This window comes from Jaculus jaculus, chromosome 1 (genome assembly GCF_020740685.1).
Source record: "Jaculus jaculus isolate mJacJac1 chromosome 1, mJacJac1.mat.Y.cur, whole genome shotgun sequence".
Lineage (NCBI taxonomy): Eukaryota > Metazoa > Chordata > Mammalia > Rodentia > Dipodidae > Jaculus > Jaculus jaculus.
Window position 1 is genome coordinate 178130432 of NC_059102.1, and position 17056 is coordinate 178147487.

Consider the following 17056-nt stretch of genomic DNA (forward strand, 5'->3'; position numbering starts at 1 on the left):
GGGGCGCTGCGGCGTCGCCGCTCGGCCCGCCCCCTTGCGCTGCGCAGCGCCGGGCTCGGCGCGGCGGGCGGCGCCGCGGTGGTACGTTCCCCCCGGCCCTCCCCTCCTCGGCCCTCCCCGCCGGTGGTAGGTGCCGGAAGTGCCGCCATTTTGGGGTGTTCTGCTCTGGCGGCAGCGGCGGCGGCGGCGGCGGCGACGGCGGCGGGACGCGGAGGCTCCCCCGGGACTCGGCCTCAGTAGCGAGGCGGCGGCGGCAGCGGCGGCCGCGGAGGCGCAGGCAGCGGCTGAGGCAGCGGCGGGCTCAGGTGCAGCCGCTGGTGAGTGCGGAGGAGGCTGCGGGATAACGGGCCGCGGGACGGAGGGAGGGAGAGGAGGCTAGAGGGAGGCGCCGCGGGGCGGGTCCGGTCCGGGCGGCGGCAGGTCACAGGGCCCTTCGGGCGCGGCCTCCCTGCCTCCCCCGCGCCCCGGGGGCAGCGCCCGCGGTCTCTTCCCGCGTGTCCGCGTCCTGGGCACCCCGGGTCCGTCCTGTGGCGTTCTCGGGACGCGTGCCCCGGGGAGACCCGCCCTCCTCGTGGCTTGGCCCCTCTCTCCCGACCCCCTTCTCCTGCCCTCCCCGGGCTTCGCTCCCTGCCCTGGGGCAGCCTCCGTCGGGCCGGACCCCGGGGTACCTGCCGAGACACCTCTTCCCGGACCCTGTATCCCACGTGTCTTGCTGTCCACCCTTGGGGGGTGCCAGGGTCCCTGCCCTTGGAGGGCAGCGCTTCTCCGGGGTCCCCCTCCCCCGCAGTTGTCGCCCCAAGCTCGCCAGCGCCTTGTCCTCCCCCCGCAGGTGTTCACGGTGTCATGGCCTAGTAGCAGGGCTGGGATCTTGCCCCCGGGAGCGCAGAGAGCACATTAAAGCTTGCTTCGCTGCTTTGGATTTTAAGTCAGCGGTGTCTTGGTTGTGGGTCATCGGGGCTGGATGTTTCAATTCTCCATTGCATATGCACTGAGGTGCTTCTCGCTGGTTTAAAATCCGTTCCCGTAGTTGAGATGAATGTGGGATTTTGATCGGAGCCTGTTTTAGCAAAATGGAATCGTTGCTACTCGTCTGCAGTAACTGCTGTACGTTTTATGACTCTCGACTCCAAAGACTGTTGAACAGTTTTAAAGAGCACGGAGTACTTTATAATGTCGGTAGTGTTAGAGGTTACAGACATCCACTCCATAATGGAACGTCATCTTTAAAAGGTCTTTTCGCTATCTTTGTGAATTTGGTGAGGCTTTAATCGCATTTTCAAACCCTGCCACTGTGTAGCTCAGCTTGCTCAGCTTCAGGTTCTCTTTAAATCCTTGGTGAGAAGGAAGGTGCCTTCCTGTGGAATCTCTTACGAGTTTTTTCTCGTAGCATTAATGACTCTACTTGGAAGATCATACAGTTACGTTGCACAGGCTGCTGCTACGGTGATTTTTCTCACCATGTCAGGTTTTATTTAACTTAATTAATTAATTAATTAATTTTTTCAAGATAGGGTCTCACTCTAGCCCAGGCTGACCTGGAATTCAGCACGTCAGTTTTTACATTCTAGCTTTGCTTTGGTTTCTGATCATGACAGGCAAGATTCAAGCAGTGCTTTCTGTAAAGCAAGCTGGGAGCTTTTTCAGCTGTTGCTTTAACTACCAAGCTTATGGTTCCCCTAGTGGATCCTTCCTGACTGTCAGCCACCTGTTTCCCTGAAGAATGGCCTGCGGCACCCTTCCCCCTTGGGGGGATTGGTCTTCATTTCTCTCCAAACATTCGTTCTTACTCTTTGCATTTTAGATCCATTAGCAGGAGGGACTTATAAATACAGTATCTTTTCTGGTGCCTTAACTTTTCAGAGGAAATAGGCCCTGAAGAAGTAAACTTGCAGAGTGTGGTGGTGCACACCTTTAATCCCAGCATTCTGGAGGCCTAGCTAGGAGAATCACTATGAGTTCAAGGCTAGCCTGACACCACATAGTGAATTCCAGGTCAGCCTGGGCTAAGGTGAGACCCTACCTTGAAAAACAAAACCAAAATAAAGAAACCAAAAAAGATAAAAACAAAAACAAAAGAAGTCAACTTGTCCAAGGTTACACACATAGCAGGTGTTTCTTATTAAAAAAAAAAAATCAGGGCCAGGAGTGGTGGCACATGCCTTTAATCTCAGAGGTAGAAGGATTGCTGTGAGTTCGAGGCCACCCTGAGACTACATAGTGAATTCCTGAGCTAGAACAAGACCTTACCTGAGAAAACAAAAAGACAAACCAAATAAATAAATAAATAAATAAACTTTCAAGTGGGCATGGTGGTGCATGCCTTTAATCCTAGCATTCCCTGCAGGTAGAGATAAGAGGGTTGCACTGAGCTCGAGGCCACCCTGAGACTGCATAGTGAGTTCCACATCAGCCTGGGTTACTGTGAAACCCTACAATGAACAAAAATTTTTTTCGCAGATGGGGATGGTGGCACACGCCTTTAATCCCAGCACTCAGGAGGCAGAGGTAGGAGGATCACCATGAGTTCGAGGTCACCCTGAGACTACATAGTGAATTCCAGGTCAGCCTGGGCTAGAGTGAGACCTTAACTTGAAAAACAAAAGCAAAAAATATTTCTTTTTCATTTATTTGCAAGCAGAGAGAGAAGGGTTGTGCTAGGGCCTCCAGCTGCTGCATTCAAACCCTAAGTGCACGTGTCACTGTGCATCTGGCTTTATATGGGTACTGGGTAATTAAATCTGGTCCTTAGGCTTTGTAGGCAAGAGCCTTAACTGCTGAGCCATATCTGGAGCCTCAGCAGGTGTTTGCTTTTTATTATTTTTGGTTTTTCGAGATATGGTCTCACTGTAGCCCAGGCTGACCCTTGAATTCACTATGTAGTCTCAGGGTGGCCTCAAACTCACTGTGATTCTCCTCCATCTGTCTCCCAAGTGTTGGGATTAAAGGTGTGTTCCCCCACTCTCAGCAGCAGTTGTTTTTAAAACAGTTTCCTAGCAGAGGTTTGGTTGTTTGCTTTATATGGAAAAACAGAACAGAATGAAATATTATTTATGTGCATTGATTGTACAAATTGCTCTCTGAGATGTGCTGGGATGGAATGGTGGCACATACCTTTAATTCCAGCACTTTGAGGGAAGCTGAGGTGGTAGGATTGCTGTGAGTTCGAGGTAAATCTGGAGCTATAGAGTGAGTTCTGGGTCACCCTGGGCTGGAGTAAGGAGGGAAGGAAGGAAGGAAACAGAAAATGAAAGAGGTGTTTTGAACATGCTCCAGCCCTGCCTCAACTTCCCCCATGATAGTCTGAGCCACTGTGCCTATTTTCTTTCCTCTCTCCCTCTGTCTCCCTTTCTCCTTTTTTCTCTCTCCTTCTTTTTCTGTATATGTTTCTTTCTGTCCCCCCCTCCCTACTCCAGCCCAGGCTGACCTGGAACTCACTCTGTAGCCCAGGCTGGCCTTGAACTCCTACCTCAACCTCCCAAGTGCTAGGATTATAGTTTTGAGCCACTATGCCTGTTATATCTACTTCTGTATGCTTTAGGTGTGTTTGTTATTTATTAAAAGAAGTTTATCCTGGGCTGGAGAGATGGCTTAGCGGTTAAGCGCTTGCCTGTGAAGCCTAAGGACCCCGGTTCGAGGCTCGATTCCCCAGGACCCACATTAGCCAGATGCACAAGGGGGCGCACGCGTCTGGATTTCGTCTGCAGTGGCTGGAAGAAGCCCTGGCGCGCCCGTTCTCTCTCTCTCGCTCTCTGCCTTCTTCTCTCTCTCTCTCTCTCTCTGTCACACTCAAATAAATGAATAAAAATGAACAAAATATTTTTTAAAAAGTTTATCCTGATCAGTTATGTAGTTTTTTGTTTTTGGAAACAGGATTTTCCAGCTCAGGCTGGCCTTAAACTCTTTCTGTTTCTTCTCTGTCTTCCAAGGGCTAGGATTTCATGTGTGCCATACCATGACTGGCTGTGATTTTTTTTTAAGATTTAGTAGTAGGTGGTAGACATGGTTTTATTTTATATTTTACATTTTACATTTTATTTTTTAAAAAATAATTTATTTACTTATTAGAGAGAGAAAGAGACACACAGAGAATGGGCACTCCAGGGCCTCTAGCCACTGGAAATGGACTCCAGACACATGTGCCACCTTGTGCATCTGGCATACCATGGATACTGGGGAATTGAACCTGGGTCCTTAGGTTTAGCAGGCAAGTGCTGTAACCATTATGCAACCTCTCCAGCCCCCAAAAACATTTTATTGTTTTTTTTTTTTACTTTTTTGCTTTTATTTTATTTTATTTTACTTTATTTTATTTTATTTTATTTTTGAGGTAGGGTCTCACTGTGGTCCAGGCTGACCTGGAATTCACTCTCTAGTCTCTGGGTGGCCTCGAACTCATGGTGATCGTCCTGCCTCTTCCTCCTGAACCTTGGGATTAAAGGCGTGGTGGCGCCACCACACCCGGCTCCAAACACATTTTTAAACCGTGCTCTGTATTTAATAGTTTCTGCCTCTATGAGAAAGGCCTGTGGCTATTCCAATCCAGAATCAGAGATGTTCCTCTTTTAAACATATGCTGGACCAAAAGAGGAAGACAGGAAAGAACTCTAGCCTAACCTGGAATTCACTTTGTAGTCCCAGGCTGGCCCTGAACTCACAGCAGTCCTACCTCTGCCTTCCAAGAGTTTGGGATTAAAGGCTTGTATCAGCATACCTGTGATCATCTAGCCGCTGCGCTCCCCTCCCCCCCCCCAACTCTGTCTAGCTCAGGTTGACATGAAAATCAATTTGTAGTCTTAGGGTGGCCTCAAACTCATGGAGATCCTCCTACCTCTGCCTCCTGAGAGGTGGAATTAAAGGCATCCCCTACCACATCTGGTTTCTCTCCCCGCCCCCCCCCCCCTTTTTTTTGAGAATGAGAGAGAGAAATGGGCCCATAGGGCCTCTAGCTAATGCAAAGGAACTCCAGCAGAGGCATGTGCCCTCTATATCCTCTATATCTGTGGACTGAGGTTAACTTTATAGTCTTGCTAATGTGCCTGCATTTAAAAAATATTTTTACAAAATTTTTATTTTCAAGTAGGGGGAGAGAGAAGAGACAGACAGAATGGGCACACCATGGCCACCAGCCGTTGCACACAAACTACAGATGCATGTGCCACTTTGAGCATCTGGCTTATTGGGTGCTGCAGAATAGAAACCATGTCATTAGACTTTGCAGGCAAGTGCCTTAACTGCTGAGCCATCTCTCTGGCCCCCTGCATTTTTTTCTTTTTCAGTTGTTTTGAGGTAGGGTCTTGCTCATCTAGTTCAGGCAATCCTCCCACCTCTGTCTACGAGGTTCTGGGATTAAAGGTATGCACCACCATGCTGGTTTCTCATTTTTTTTTTTTGTAATATTTAATTGCTTCTTTGAGAGAGAGGGAGGGAGGGAGGGGGAGGGGGAGGAGAAGGGAGAGGGAGAGAAATGGGCGCGCCAGGGTCTCCAGCCCTGCAAATGAACTCCAGATGTGTGTGCCTCCTGGGTCCTGGAGAATCAAACCAGGATCATTTGGCTTTGCAAGCAAACTCCCTAAATACTAAGCCAGCTCTCCAGCCTTATTTTTATTTTTTATTGTTTTTAGAGGTAGGGTTTCACTCCAGTCCAGGCTGACTTGGACTAGAACTCACAGTGATTCTCCTACCTCGGCCTCCTGAGTGCTGGGATTTAAGGCACATGCCACCATACCCGGCCAACCTTATTTTTCTTTTTTGAGGTAGGGGTCTTGTAGCCTAGGCTGACCTGGTTTCACTATGCTCAGGCTGGCCTCAAAATAGCATCAGTCCTACTTCAGCCTCCACAATGCTGGGATTGAAGGCAGGCACCACCATGCCAAATTTGTTTTCTTTCTTTTTTTTTTTTTTCTTCTCTCTTTATTTATTTATTTGAGAGCAACAGAAAGTGTCAGATAGAGAGAGAGAATGGGAGCACCAGGGCCTTCAGCCACTGCAAACGAACTCCACATGCATGCTCCCCCTTCTGCATCTGGCTAATGTGGGACCTGGGGAATTGAGCCTCGAACTGGGGTCCTTAGGCTTCCCAGGCAAGCACTTAACCGCTAAGCCATCTCTCCAGCCCGTTTTGTTTCTTTTTAAAAATATTTTATTTATTAGATAAAGAGAAAAAGGCACACACAGAAAGAGTGAGTATGCCAGTGCAAACAAACATGCATGCACCACTTTGTGCAACTGGCTTTACATGGGTACTGGGAATCAAATCCAGGCCATCAGGCTTGGAAGCAAGTGCCTTTAACTGCTGAGCCATCTCTCCAGCTATAGTTTGCTTGCTTTATCCTTTCCCTTCCCTTCCCTTCCCATCCCCCTCCCCCTCCCCTTTCCTCTCGACTTTCCCTTTTCCCTTTCCTTTCCTTTTCCTTCCCCTTCCTTTTCCTTTCCTTTCCTTGTTCTTTCCCTTCCTTCTCCCTCCCTCCCTTTCTTCCTTCCTTTCTTCCTTCCTTTCTTTCTCGAGGTAGGGTCTCACTTTGGTCCAGCCTGACCTGGAATTCACTATATATTCACAGGGTGGCCTCAAACTCATACCCATCCTCGTACCTCTGCCTCCTGAGTGCTGGGATTAAAGGCGTGCACCATCATGCCCAACTTTTTTTTTTTGCTACCAAGTTACAGGTATCTGATTTTCCTGCCTGCCTCCACCTCCCATGTATTTGAAAGAAAGGTAGACACAGAGAGAATGGGTGCGCCTGGACCTCTAACCCCTCCCTGCAAATGAACTCCAGATGCATGTGCCACCTAGCACATCTGACTTTGTGTGGGTACTGTGGAATCAAACCTGGGTCCTTTGGCTAACTCTCCAGCCCCCCTTTCTTTCTTGTTTTTTTTTTTTTTAATATATTTATTTTTTTATTTGGTGGGGGGAGGGAGAATGGTCACACCAGGTCCTTCAACCACTGTAAACGAACTCCAGACATACTATATCTGGCTTATGTGGGTCATGGGAAATCAAAGCTGGGTCCTTCGACGTTGAGATAGAGAGAATGGTCATACCAGGGCCTTCAACCACTGTAAATGAACTCCAGATGCATGTGTCACCTTGTACATCAGGCTTACATGGATCCTGGGGAATTGAACCTGGGTCTCTCCAGTTCCCCCCTTTTTCTAAAAATATTTATTTACAAGGAGAGTGAGAAGAGAGACAAAATAGGCTTGTCAGGACCTCTGCCCATTGCAGATGAACTCCAGATGTACATGTCATGTGCATTTGGCTTTATGTGGGTATTGGGGAATTGAACTTAGGTCATCAGGCTTTGCACACAAACTGCCTTAACTGCTGAGCCATCTCTTCAGCCTCTGTATTTTTTTGAGATCCTGAGAAAGTGACCCTAGGGTCTCATCAAGGCATGAGGCATGTAAGGCTTAAAATACTACATCCCCAGTCCTTTGATTTTTTTTTTTTTTTTTTTCAGTCCTTTGATTTTTGAGGAAGAGTTTTACTGGAACTGACCTGGAACTCATTATGTAGCTCAGTTTGCACAAACCTGCTTCAACCTCCAAAGTGCTAGAATGCTTGAAGATCCTCTGGATCACTAAGCTGAATTTCTAGCAGATTCAAAGTTGATTGCAGCTGGGTATGGAGGCACAAGCCTTTAATCCTAGCACTTGTGGGAGGCAGAGGCAGGAAGATCAATGTGAGTTCCAGGCCGTCCCGAGACTGCAGAGTGAATTCCAGGTCAGCCTGGGCTATAGCAAGATCCTACTTGGAAAAACAAAAAACAAAACAAGACAAAACCCAAAAAAATACATGTAAATATAAAAAAATAAATAAAATGGGAGGGGGAAGAATGCCATATTTAGTAAAACATTTCAGATGCATTAGCTGGGTTTAAGGAAACAATTTAATTCTTTTTTAAAATTTTTATTAACAACTTCCATGATTGTAAACAATATCCCATGGCAATGCCCTCCCTTTCTCCACTTTCCCTTTTTAAACTCCATTCTCCATCATATCCCCTTTCCATCTCAATCAGTCTCTCTTTTATTTTGATGTCATGATCTTTTCCTCCTATTATGATGATCTTGTGTAGGTAGTGTCAGGCACTGTGAGGTCATGAATATCCAGGCCATTTTGTGTCTGGAGGAGCTCGTTGTAAGGAGTCCTACCCTTCTCTTGGCTCTAACTTTCTTTCCACCACCTCTTCTGCAATGGACCTTGAGCCTTGGAAGGTGTGATTGAGATATTTCAGTGCTGAGCACTCCTCTGTCACTTCTTAGCAGCATGGTGCTTTCTGAGCCATCCCAAGGTAGCTGCCATATGAGACGAGAAGGTCCTCTAACCAAAAGTGAGAGTAGCACTAATATATGGGTATGAAGATAAGTGCTTACTGGGCAGTTTGGTGAGCATAGTATATACATTTAGCCAGACAGCCCCAGACATTACGCTCCTAGGGCTCATGACTATCTCTATTGAAGATTGTTTTGGGTTTTTAGAGGTAGGGTCTCATTGTAGCCCAGGCTGACCTGTAATTTACTATGTAGTCTTAGGGTGGCCTTGAACTCACGGTGATCCTCCAACCTCTGCCTCCCAAATGCTGGGATTAAAGGCATGCGCCACCATGCCTGGCTCCTATTATAGATTTTCAGTATCAGGGATATATATTCCCTGCCATGGAGTGGGCCTCCAGTCAAATTAGAGGGCAGTTGGTTTCCCCCATAACAGATGTGCCACTAGTGCACCTTTTGGCTCACTTGGCCTGGCTAGCCAAATTAATTAAGGCTTGCAGTGTCCACTGCTGCCTATCTTCACTGGTAATTTCTTTCTCTCCCATTGAACTGCATGCAGCATGGCTTTTTCCAGCTTTCTGTCAGCTGGTCTATATGAAGGAGGTTTTCAGCTCAGCTCCAGCAGGATTTCTCAGTGACCTTACAGCCCAAGTACGTGCAGTCTTCAGCAATAGGGTCTTACCATCTATTCCTGGTGGGAAACCAAGGGCCTTGCCAATGGCCTGTAATGTTTTGGGGGTGTCAGGGACCTCCTTGGCCAACAATTCACTGGAAGGTATCCTATCCCTGGCACTGAAATTTTTCTAGCAACAATCTATGGCTCCTGTGTGTTCCATTGTCCAAAAAAGTAGGTTTTCATATGATTTATTTATATCCTCTTAGATTTTGATTAGCCTCCTTCCACCTTTCCGTACTCATTCTCTTCCCCTGACCTCACTTAGGCCTTTTTACCCCCATTAATCTGTTCTTCTACTTACATATATAGAGTATCATCCTATTAGTCCCCCCCTTCCTATTCCCTTTATATCGCCTTTCTAGCTTACTGGCCTCTGCTACTGAGTTTTCTTCCTGCTCACACAAGTCCAGTTATTTGTAGCTAGGATCCACATATGAGAGAGAACATGCAACTTATGGTTTTCTGGGCCTGGGTTACCTCACTTAGTATAATCCTTTCCAGATCCATCCATTTTCCTGAAAATTTCGTAACTTCATTTTTCTTTGTCGTTGAGTAGAACTCCATTGTGTAAATGTGCCACATCTTCAATATCCACTCATCAGTTGAGGGACATCTAGGCAGGTTACATTTCCTAGCTATTATGAATAGAGTGGCAATAAACATGATTGAGCAAGTATCTCTAACGTAGTGAGATGAGTCCTTAGGATATATGCCGAGGAGTGCTATAGCTGGGTCATATGGTTGCTCTATTTTTAGCCGTCTCAGGAACCTCTACACTGATTTCCACAATGGCTGGACAAGATTGCATTCTCACCAACAGTGTAGAAGGGTTCCTCTTTTTCTGTCTGCTTCTTTTGTGGTGTTAGAGCTTCAACCTTAAGCATGCTAGGTAAGCTCACAAGTATTTAGGCAAGTGTCACAGTACTAAAGGCAGCTTTCTTTTATTCTTTTTTATTGAACCTGGGTCCTTTGGCTTCACAGGCAAGAGCCTTAACCGCCAAACCATCTCTCCAGCCCTGTTTTCTTTCTTTTTTAAAGTTTTGGGATGCTGACAGCAAGGGGGTGGGGGTCACATAACTAGTTAGCATGCCAGTCTCTCCAACTAAGAATGGCCATGCACCACTTCCCACAGAATTGAGACAGAGCTTTCAGTTTGTCAATCCTGTTGGTGTCTGGGGCTGGTGAGGTTTCCAGTACCCACACGGTAGACAATTTGTCATTTTGTTAGGTCCCCCAAAAAAAGTTATTTGGGGGGATGGGTGTGTCAGGGCGTCCAGCCACTGCAAATGAACTCCAGATGTATGTTCCACCATGTGCATCTGGCTTACATGGGTACTGGGGCATCGAACATGGGTCCTTAGGCTTTGCAGGCAGGTGCCTTAGCCCACCAAGCATCCCTCCAGTCCTGTCCCCCAACATTCATGTGTTTGTGTGTGTGTTTTGGGGTTGGGTGGGGAACCTTTGATTTATTCTTGGCTTCCCCTCCACATTTTTTTCTTTGTGATAACCAGCTTTCCTCTCTCCTTCATTTTTAAAAAACATTCTATTTTTCTTTATTTGAGAGAGTAAGAAATAGGCAGGGGGAAGGGAGGGGAGAGAGAATGAACGAATGAGTGTGCCAGGGCCTCCAGCCACAGCTAAAGAACTCCAGATGTATGCACCCCCTTGTGCATCTGGCTTATGTGGGTACTGGTGAGTGGAGCCTGGGTCCTTTGGCTTTGCAGGCAAACACCTTAACTGCTAAGTCTTCCAGCCCCAATTTTTCTTGTTTCTTATTTTATTTGCTGTTTTTGTTGTTTTAATTTTTCAAGATAGGGTCTCACCCTATCCCAGCCTGACCTGGAATTCACTTTGTAATATATTGCAGGGTGGCCTTGAACTCATGGCAATCCTCCTACCTCTGCCTCCTGAGTGCTGAGATTAAAGACATGCACCACCAAGCCTGGCTTTATTTTTTCAAATTTTAGAGAGAGCCTCAGCCACTGCAATGGACCGTCAGACGCTGGCGTCACCTAGTGGGCATGTGTGACCTTGCACTTGCCTCTCCTTTGTGTTTGTCTTATCTGGGATCTGGATAGTAGAATATGGGTCCTTAGGTTTCGTGGGCAAGCACCTTAACAGCTAAACCCTCTCTCCAGCACCCCCTTTTTATTTGCAAGGGGGGATTTATATATATACATACAGATAAATAGGAAGAATGGGAGCACCAGGGTCTTTTGCCACTGCATATGAACTCCAGATACACGTGCCACTGTGCATATGGCTTTACGTGGATACTGGCAAATTGAACACAGGCTGTTAGGCTTTGAAGCCAAGTGCTTTTAAGTGCTGAGGCATCTCTCCAGCCTTTCAACCTTCTTTTTTCAAAATAGTGTCTAGCTCTAGCCCAGGGTGGCCTCGAATTCTTGGTGATCCTCCTACCTCTGCCTCCCAAGTGCTTTCATTAAAGGTGTGTGCCACCACGCTCAGCTGAACACCCACATTTTTTGATGAGTTTAAGACATCATACTCGTTTTCATGCTTGCCAAGGAAGCACTTTCTTTTTAATTTTAAATTTTTCTTTTTTAAATTTTTAAGTTTTTTTAAATTAACAACTTCCATGATTATAAAAAATACCCCATGGTTTATACCCTCCTCCCACTTACCCCTTTGAAACTCCACTCTCCATCATACCCCCACCCCATCTCAATCAGTCTCTCTTTTACTTTTGATGTCTTGATCTTTTCCTCCTCTTCTGATGGTCTTATGCAGGTAGTGTCAGGCACTATGAGGTTATGGATATCCAGGCCATTTTTGTGTCTGGAGGGAGCATGTTGTATGGAGTCCTGCTCTTCCTTTGGCTCTTACATTCTTTCTGCCACCTCTTCCGCTTTGGAAGGTGTGATACAGATATTGCAGTACTGAGCACTGCAGTTATTTCTTTCCATCACCATGATCTATTTTTTTATTTCAAGTTTTTTTCCTGAGGTATTTATTTTTTAATTCTTATTTTTTATTGACAACTTCTACAATTGTAAACAATATCCCATGGTAATTCCCTCCTTCCCCACATTTTCCCCTTTGAAACTCCACTCTCCATTATATCCCCTTCCCTTTATTTCAAATTTTTATTAACAACTTCCATGATTTTTTTATTTTTTGATACATGGTCTCTGTAGCCTAGCCTACACTGCCTCTTTTTTTTTTTTTCAAAATAATCCTCTGTATTTGATACTGAGAGAGGGATGGTAGGAGAGAAAGAGAATGGGCGCACAAGGGCCTCCAGCTACTGCTTATAAATTCCAGGTGCATGTGCCACCTTGTACATATGGTTTAACATTAGTCTTGGGGAATCGAAGCTGGGTCTTTTGGTTTTGCAGGCAAGCTATTTAACTGCTAAGCCATTCTTCCAGCCTTTTTTTTTTTTTTTTTTTAATTTTTAAGGAAGGGTATCACCCTAGTCCAGGCCTGGAATTCACTATGTAGTCTTTGGCTGGCCTCAAACTCACTATGATCCTATTAACCTCAGCATCCAAAGTGCTGGGATTAAAGGCATTCACCACTCGACCAGTTTACACTGTCTTTTACTTTGCCAGGCAGTGAAGGGATTAATGACCTTGAATTTGTAAACTTCCTGTTTCCTCAGCCCTGGGTGGGGGAGGGAGGGTAGGAGACTGTGGGTGTCTGTGATTTTTTTCTTTTCCAAGGTACCATCTTGCTCTAGCCCAGGCTGACCTGGAATTCATGATATAGTTTCAGGGTGTCCTCAAACTCACAGCAGTCCTTCTACCTCTGTGTGCTGGTATGAAAGGCATGTGCCACCACGCCTTGCAATTTTTTATTTTTTTAAACATTGTATTTATTCATTTGAGAGAGGTAGACAGAGAGAGACAGAGGGAAGAGAGAATGGGTGTGCCATGGCCTTTAGCCACTACAAATGAACTTCAAACTCATGAGCCACCTCCTTGTGTATGTGGCTTCACATGGGTACTGGGGGAATCAAACTCAGGTCCCTAGGCTTTACAGGCATGCATCCCCCCCCCCCCCCCGAGTCTCACTCTAGCTTAGGCTGACCTGGAATTCACTATGTCATCTCAGGCTGGCCTCGAACTCTCAGTAGTCTTCACACCTCTGCCTCCCAAGTGTTGGGATTAAAGGCATGTGCCACCACGCCCAGTTTGCAGGCAAGCATTTTAACTACTGAGACATCTCTTCAGTCCTCAGTTCAGACTATAAGCAAATGGTTGGGTGCTGAGAGCCCAGTTGATGAAATTTGTCTAGCCTGAGCCCAGTTAGTATCTTTGTGAATTATCTCTAACAGGAACATCGAAGTGGTGTTTTTCTCTTTGTTGAGAAATGTTAATGAGGGAGAGAGGGAAGCTCTGAAAAAGATAATTTTGTGTTTCTAATTTGATTGCTTTTCATCCTGCAGTCATTTGGTTTCTTTTAAGTAGACTTCAAAAGTCCTATGATTAAGACAGGTGTGGTGGGACATGCTTTTAATCCCAGCACTGGGGAGGTAGAGATAGGAAGAAGGCTTTTTGTTTGAGGCTAGCCTGGAATTACAGAGTGAGTTCCTGGTCAGCCTGGGCTAGAGTGAGACCCTACCTTGAAATAAAACAATAAAAAAAAGTGAGCCAGGTGTGAAGGTACATGCCTTTAATCTTGGCACTCAGGAGGAGGCAGAGGTAGGATCACCAGGAGTTCGGGCCACCCTGAGACTACATAGTGAATCCCGGGTCAACCTGAGCTAGATTGAAATCCTACCTTAATGAGCCAAAAAATAAATAAATAATCCCTAATGCATAGCAATTTAAAAAAACTAGAAGGCTAGATGGAGTGGCACATGCCTTTAGTCTGAGCACTTGGGAAGCAGAAGCAGGAGGATTGCTGTGAGTATGAGAACAGCCTGGGCCTACAGAGTAAAAGTTCCAGGTCAGCTGGGTCAGAGTGAGAACCTACCTCACAACCCCCTCCCCCCCAAAAAAGAAACAAGAGTCAGTTGCTTTGAAATGTGAGTTGCACTAGCGTGGTGGCACACGCCTTTAATCCCAGCATTTGTGAGGCAGAGGTAGGAGGATCGCCTTGATTTCGAGGCCACCCTGAGACTACAGAGTGAATTCCAGATCAGCCTGTGCCAGAGTGAGACCCTACCTCAGAAAAAAAGAAAGAAATGTGAATTGGTTAAAAAAAAGAGGAAGAGGGGCTGGAGAAATGGCATAGTAGTTAAGCGCTTGCCTGTGAAGCCTAAGGACCTCGGTTCGAGGCTTGCTTCCCCAGGACCCATGTAAGCCAGATGCAGTAGGGGGCACACGCATCTGGAGTTCGTTTTCTGTGGCTGGAGGCCCTGGCACGCCCATTCTCTCTCTCTCTCTCTCTCTCTCTCTCTCTTCCTTCCTCCCTCCCTCCCTCCCTCCCTCCCTCTTTCTCTCTCAGTCATTCTCAAATAAAATAAAATAAAACAAAAAAAGAGGACGGAATGAATTTATAACATAGAGCTACAGTGAGCTGGAGAGATGGCTTAGTGGTTAAGGTACTTGCCTGTGAAGTATAAGGACTCATGTTTGACTGTCCAGGTCTCATGTAAGCCAGGTGCACACTGATACAAGTGTGCAAGGTCACACATGTCTGGAATTTTTTTTTTTTCAAGGTAGGGTCTCACTCTGGTCCAGGCTGACCTGGAATTAACTATGTAGTGTCAGGGTGGCCTTGAACTCTTGGCAATCCTCCTACCTCTGCCTCCCGAGGGCTGGGATTAAAGGCGTGTGCCACCATCCTCGGCTCGTGTCTGGAGTTTGATTGCAGTAACTGGAGGCCTCGGCACGCCAGTCTACTCCCTGCCCTCTGACTCTCTCACATTAAGAAAATTTAAAAAAAGGCCAGTCTGTTGGGCTTGCCTGGAAAAAAAAGAAAAGAGGGCTGGAGAGATGGCTTAGCGGTTAAGCGCTTGCCTGTGAAGCCTAAGGACCCCGGTTCAAGGCTCGGTTCCCCAGGTCCCATGTTAGCCAGATGCACAAGGGGGCACACGCGTCTGGAGTTCGTTTGCAGAGGCTGGAAACCCTGGCGCACCCATTCTCTCTCTCTCCCTCTATCTGTCTTTCTCTCTGTTATATAAATTGTATAAAAAAAAAGATTTAGAATACTCACAATCCTATCACCTAAAGGTAATAAATGGAGATGGAATTTTATAAAAAAAAAAAAGAAAAGAAAAAGCTATAAGGTGTTTAATAGCAGGCTAAACCATGATTGCACAAATGTGTATAAATATTCCTCCATGTAGTATATGAATATTGATCTGAATGCTATACAGAGAAGTAGTGCAGTCATACTGCTTACTCAAACTTTGGTGTTGATCAGAGTAAATATTTGCATTATCTGGGAGAATGGTGTGTTTTCCTTTTTTTTTTTTGAGATAAGAGTCTCACTGTAGCCCAGGCTGACCTGGAGTTCACTATGTAGTCTCAGGGTGGCCTCAATCTCACAGCAATCCTCCTACCTCTGCCTCATGAGTGCTGGGAGTAAAGGAGTGGGCCATCATGCCCGGTCAGGAGAATGGCATCTTATATTTGATCAATCAGTTGTAAATGCCACTGCACTTGAATCAACCCTGTACCCTATATTTGAAACAGTTCATTATTAATGACTTTGAAGAATAAGAAAACTTAAAATGGAAATTCTATGAATTTAAGTAATTGTTTTCTGCAGATAGAATATATTAAACATATGCCTTAACCACTAAGCCATTTCCCTAGCCCTCCCCCTTTTTAAAATTTATTTCTTTGCAAGCACAGAGAGAGAGAGAATAGGTGTGTCAGGGACTCTAGCTACTGCAAATGAACTCCAGATGCCAAGGATAAGTGCAAGCAATTTTCCGTTGAAAGATACTGTGTTGGTTAATGTTTGTGCCATAACATAAAAACCTCATAAACGGGCTGGAGAGATGGCTTAGCGGTTAAACGCTTGCCTGTGAAGCCTAAGGATCCCGGTTCAAGGCTCGGTTCCCCAGGTCCCACGTTAGCCAGATGCGCAAGGGGGCGCATGCATCTGGAGTTCGTTTGCAGTGGCTGGAATCCCTGGCGCGCCCATTCTCTCTCTCTCCCTCTATCTGTCTTTCTCTCTGTGTCTGTCGCTCTCAAATAAATAAATAAAGAATGAACAAAAAAATTAAAAAAACAAACCTCATAAACCTCTGTAAATTTTTTGTTTTGTTTTTATTTTTCCTGGAAGGGTCCCAGTCTAGCTCAGGCTGACCTGGAATTTACTATGTATTCTTGAGTGGCCTCAACTCCAGGCAGTCCTCTTAACCTCTGCCTCGAAAGTGCTGGGATTAAGGCATGCACCACCATGCCTGGTTTGTAATCTATTTATTTATTTTTCGAGGTAGGGTTTCACTAGCCCAGTCTGACCTGGAACTCACTGTGTAGTCTCAGGGTGGCCCCAAGCTCATGGTGCTTTTCCTAACACTGCTTGCCAAGTGCTGAGATCAAAGGCATGTGCTAAAACGGGTGTGATGGTGCATACCTTTAATCCCAGTATTTGGGAGGCAGAGGTAGTATCACCAGAAGTTCGAAGCCACCCTGAGACTTCATAGTGAATTCCAGGTCAGCCTGAAGGGTGAAGGGTGAGACCTTACTTCGAAAAGCGAAGGAAAAAAAAAAAGCCACGTGTCACCATGCCTTGCCCAGTTTGTAATTTTTTTAAAAAAAGATTTATTTTTTTTTATTTACTTATTCAAGAGGGAGAGAATGGGCATGCCAGGACTTCTGGCCATGGCCACTGCAAATGAACTCCAGACATAGGCAAAACCATGTGCATCTGGCTTATGTGGGACCTGAAGTATCAAACCTGGATCCTTAGGCTTTGCAGGCGTGCGCACCTTAACCATAAGCCATCTCTCCAGAGCCCTGTTATCTTTTAATCTTTTTTAAAAAAATATTTTACTTATTTATTTATTTGCGAGAGAGAGAGAAAGAGAGAGGAAGAGGCAGAGAGAAAGAGAATGGATGGGCCAGGGCCTCCAGCTGCTGCAAAGAACTCCAGGTGCACGCGCCCCTTGTGCATCTGGCTTATGTGGGTCTTGGGGGATTTAATTTGTGTCCTTAGGCTTCCCAGACAGATGCCTTAACC

General features: G+C 46.0%; 1 protein-coding gene across 6 annotated transcripts in view; it reads left to right on the forward strand.

The window, feature by feature from the left end:
* Positions 1-252: 252 nt before the first annotated feature.
* The window catches only part of Celf1 (CUGBP Elav-like family member 1), a 104979-nt gene continuing 88175 nt past the window's right edge, over positions 253-17056 (forward strand). For 3 of the 6 annotated variants that reach the window (XM_045142387.1, XM_004657247.2, XM_045142388.1), the window contains exon 1: positions 260-317. The gene's annotated coding sequence lies outside the window, so the exon portion shown is untranslated. Of the gene's footprint in view, positions 318-17056 lie in introns of all 6 variants that reach the window. The other 3 variants (XM_045142389.1, XM_045142390.1, XM_012948477.2) reach the window with 2 other exon arrangements.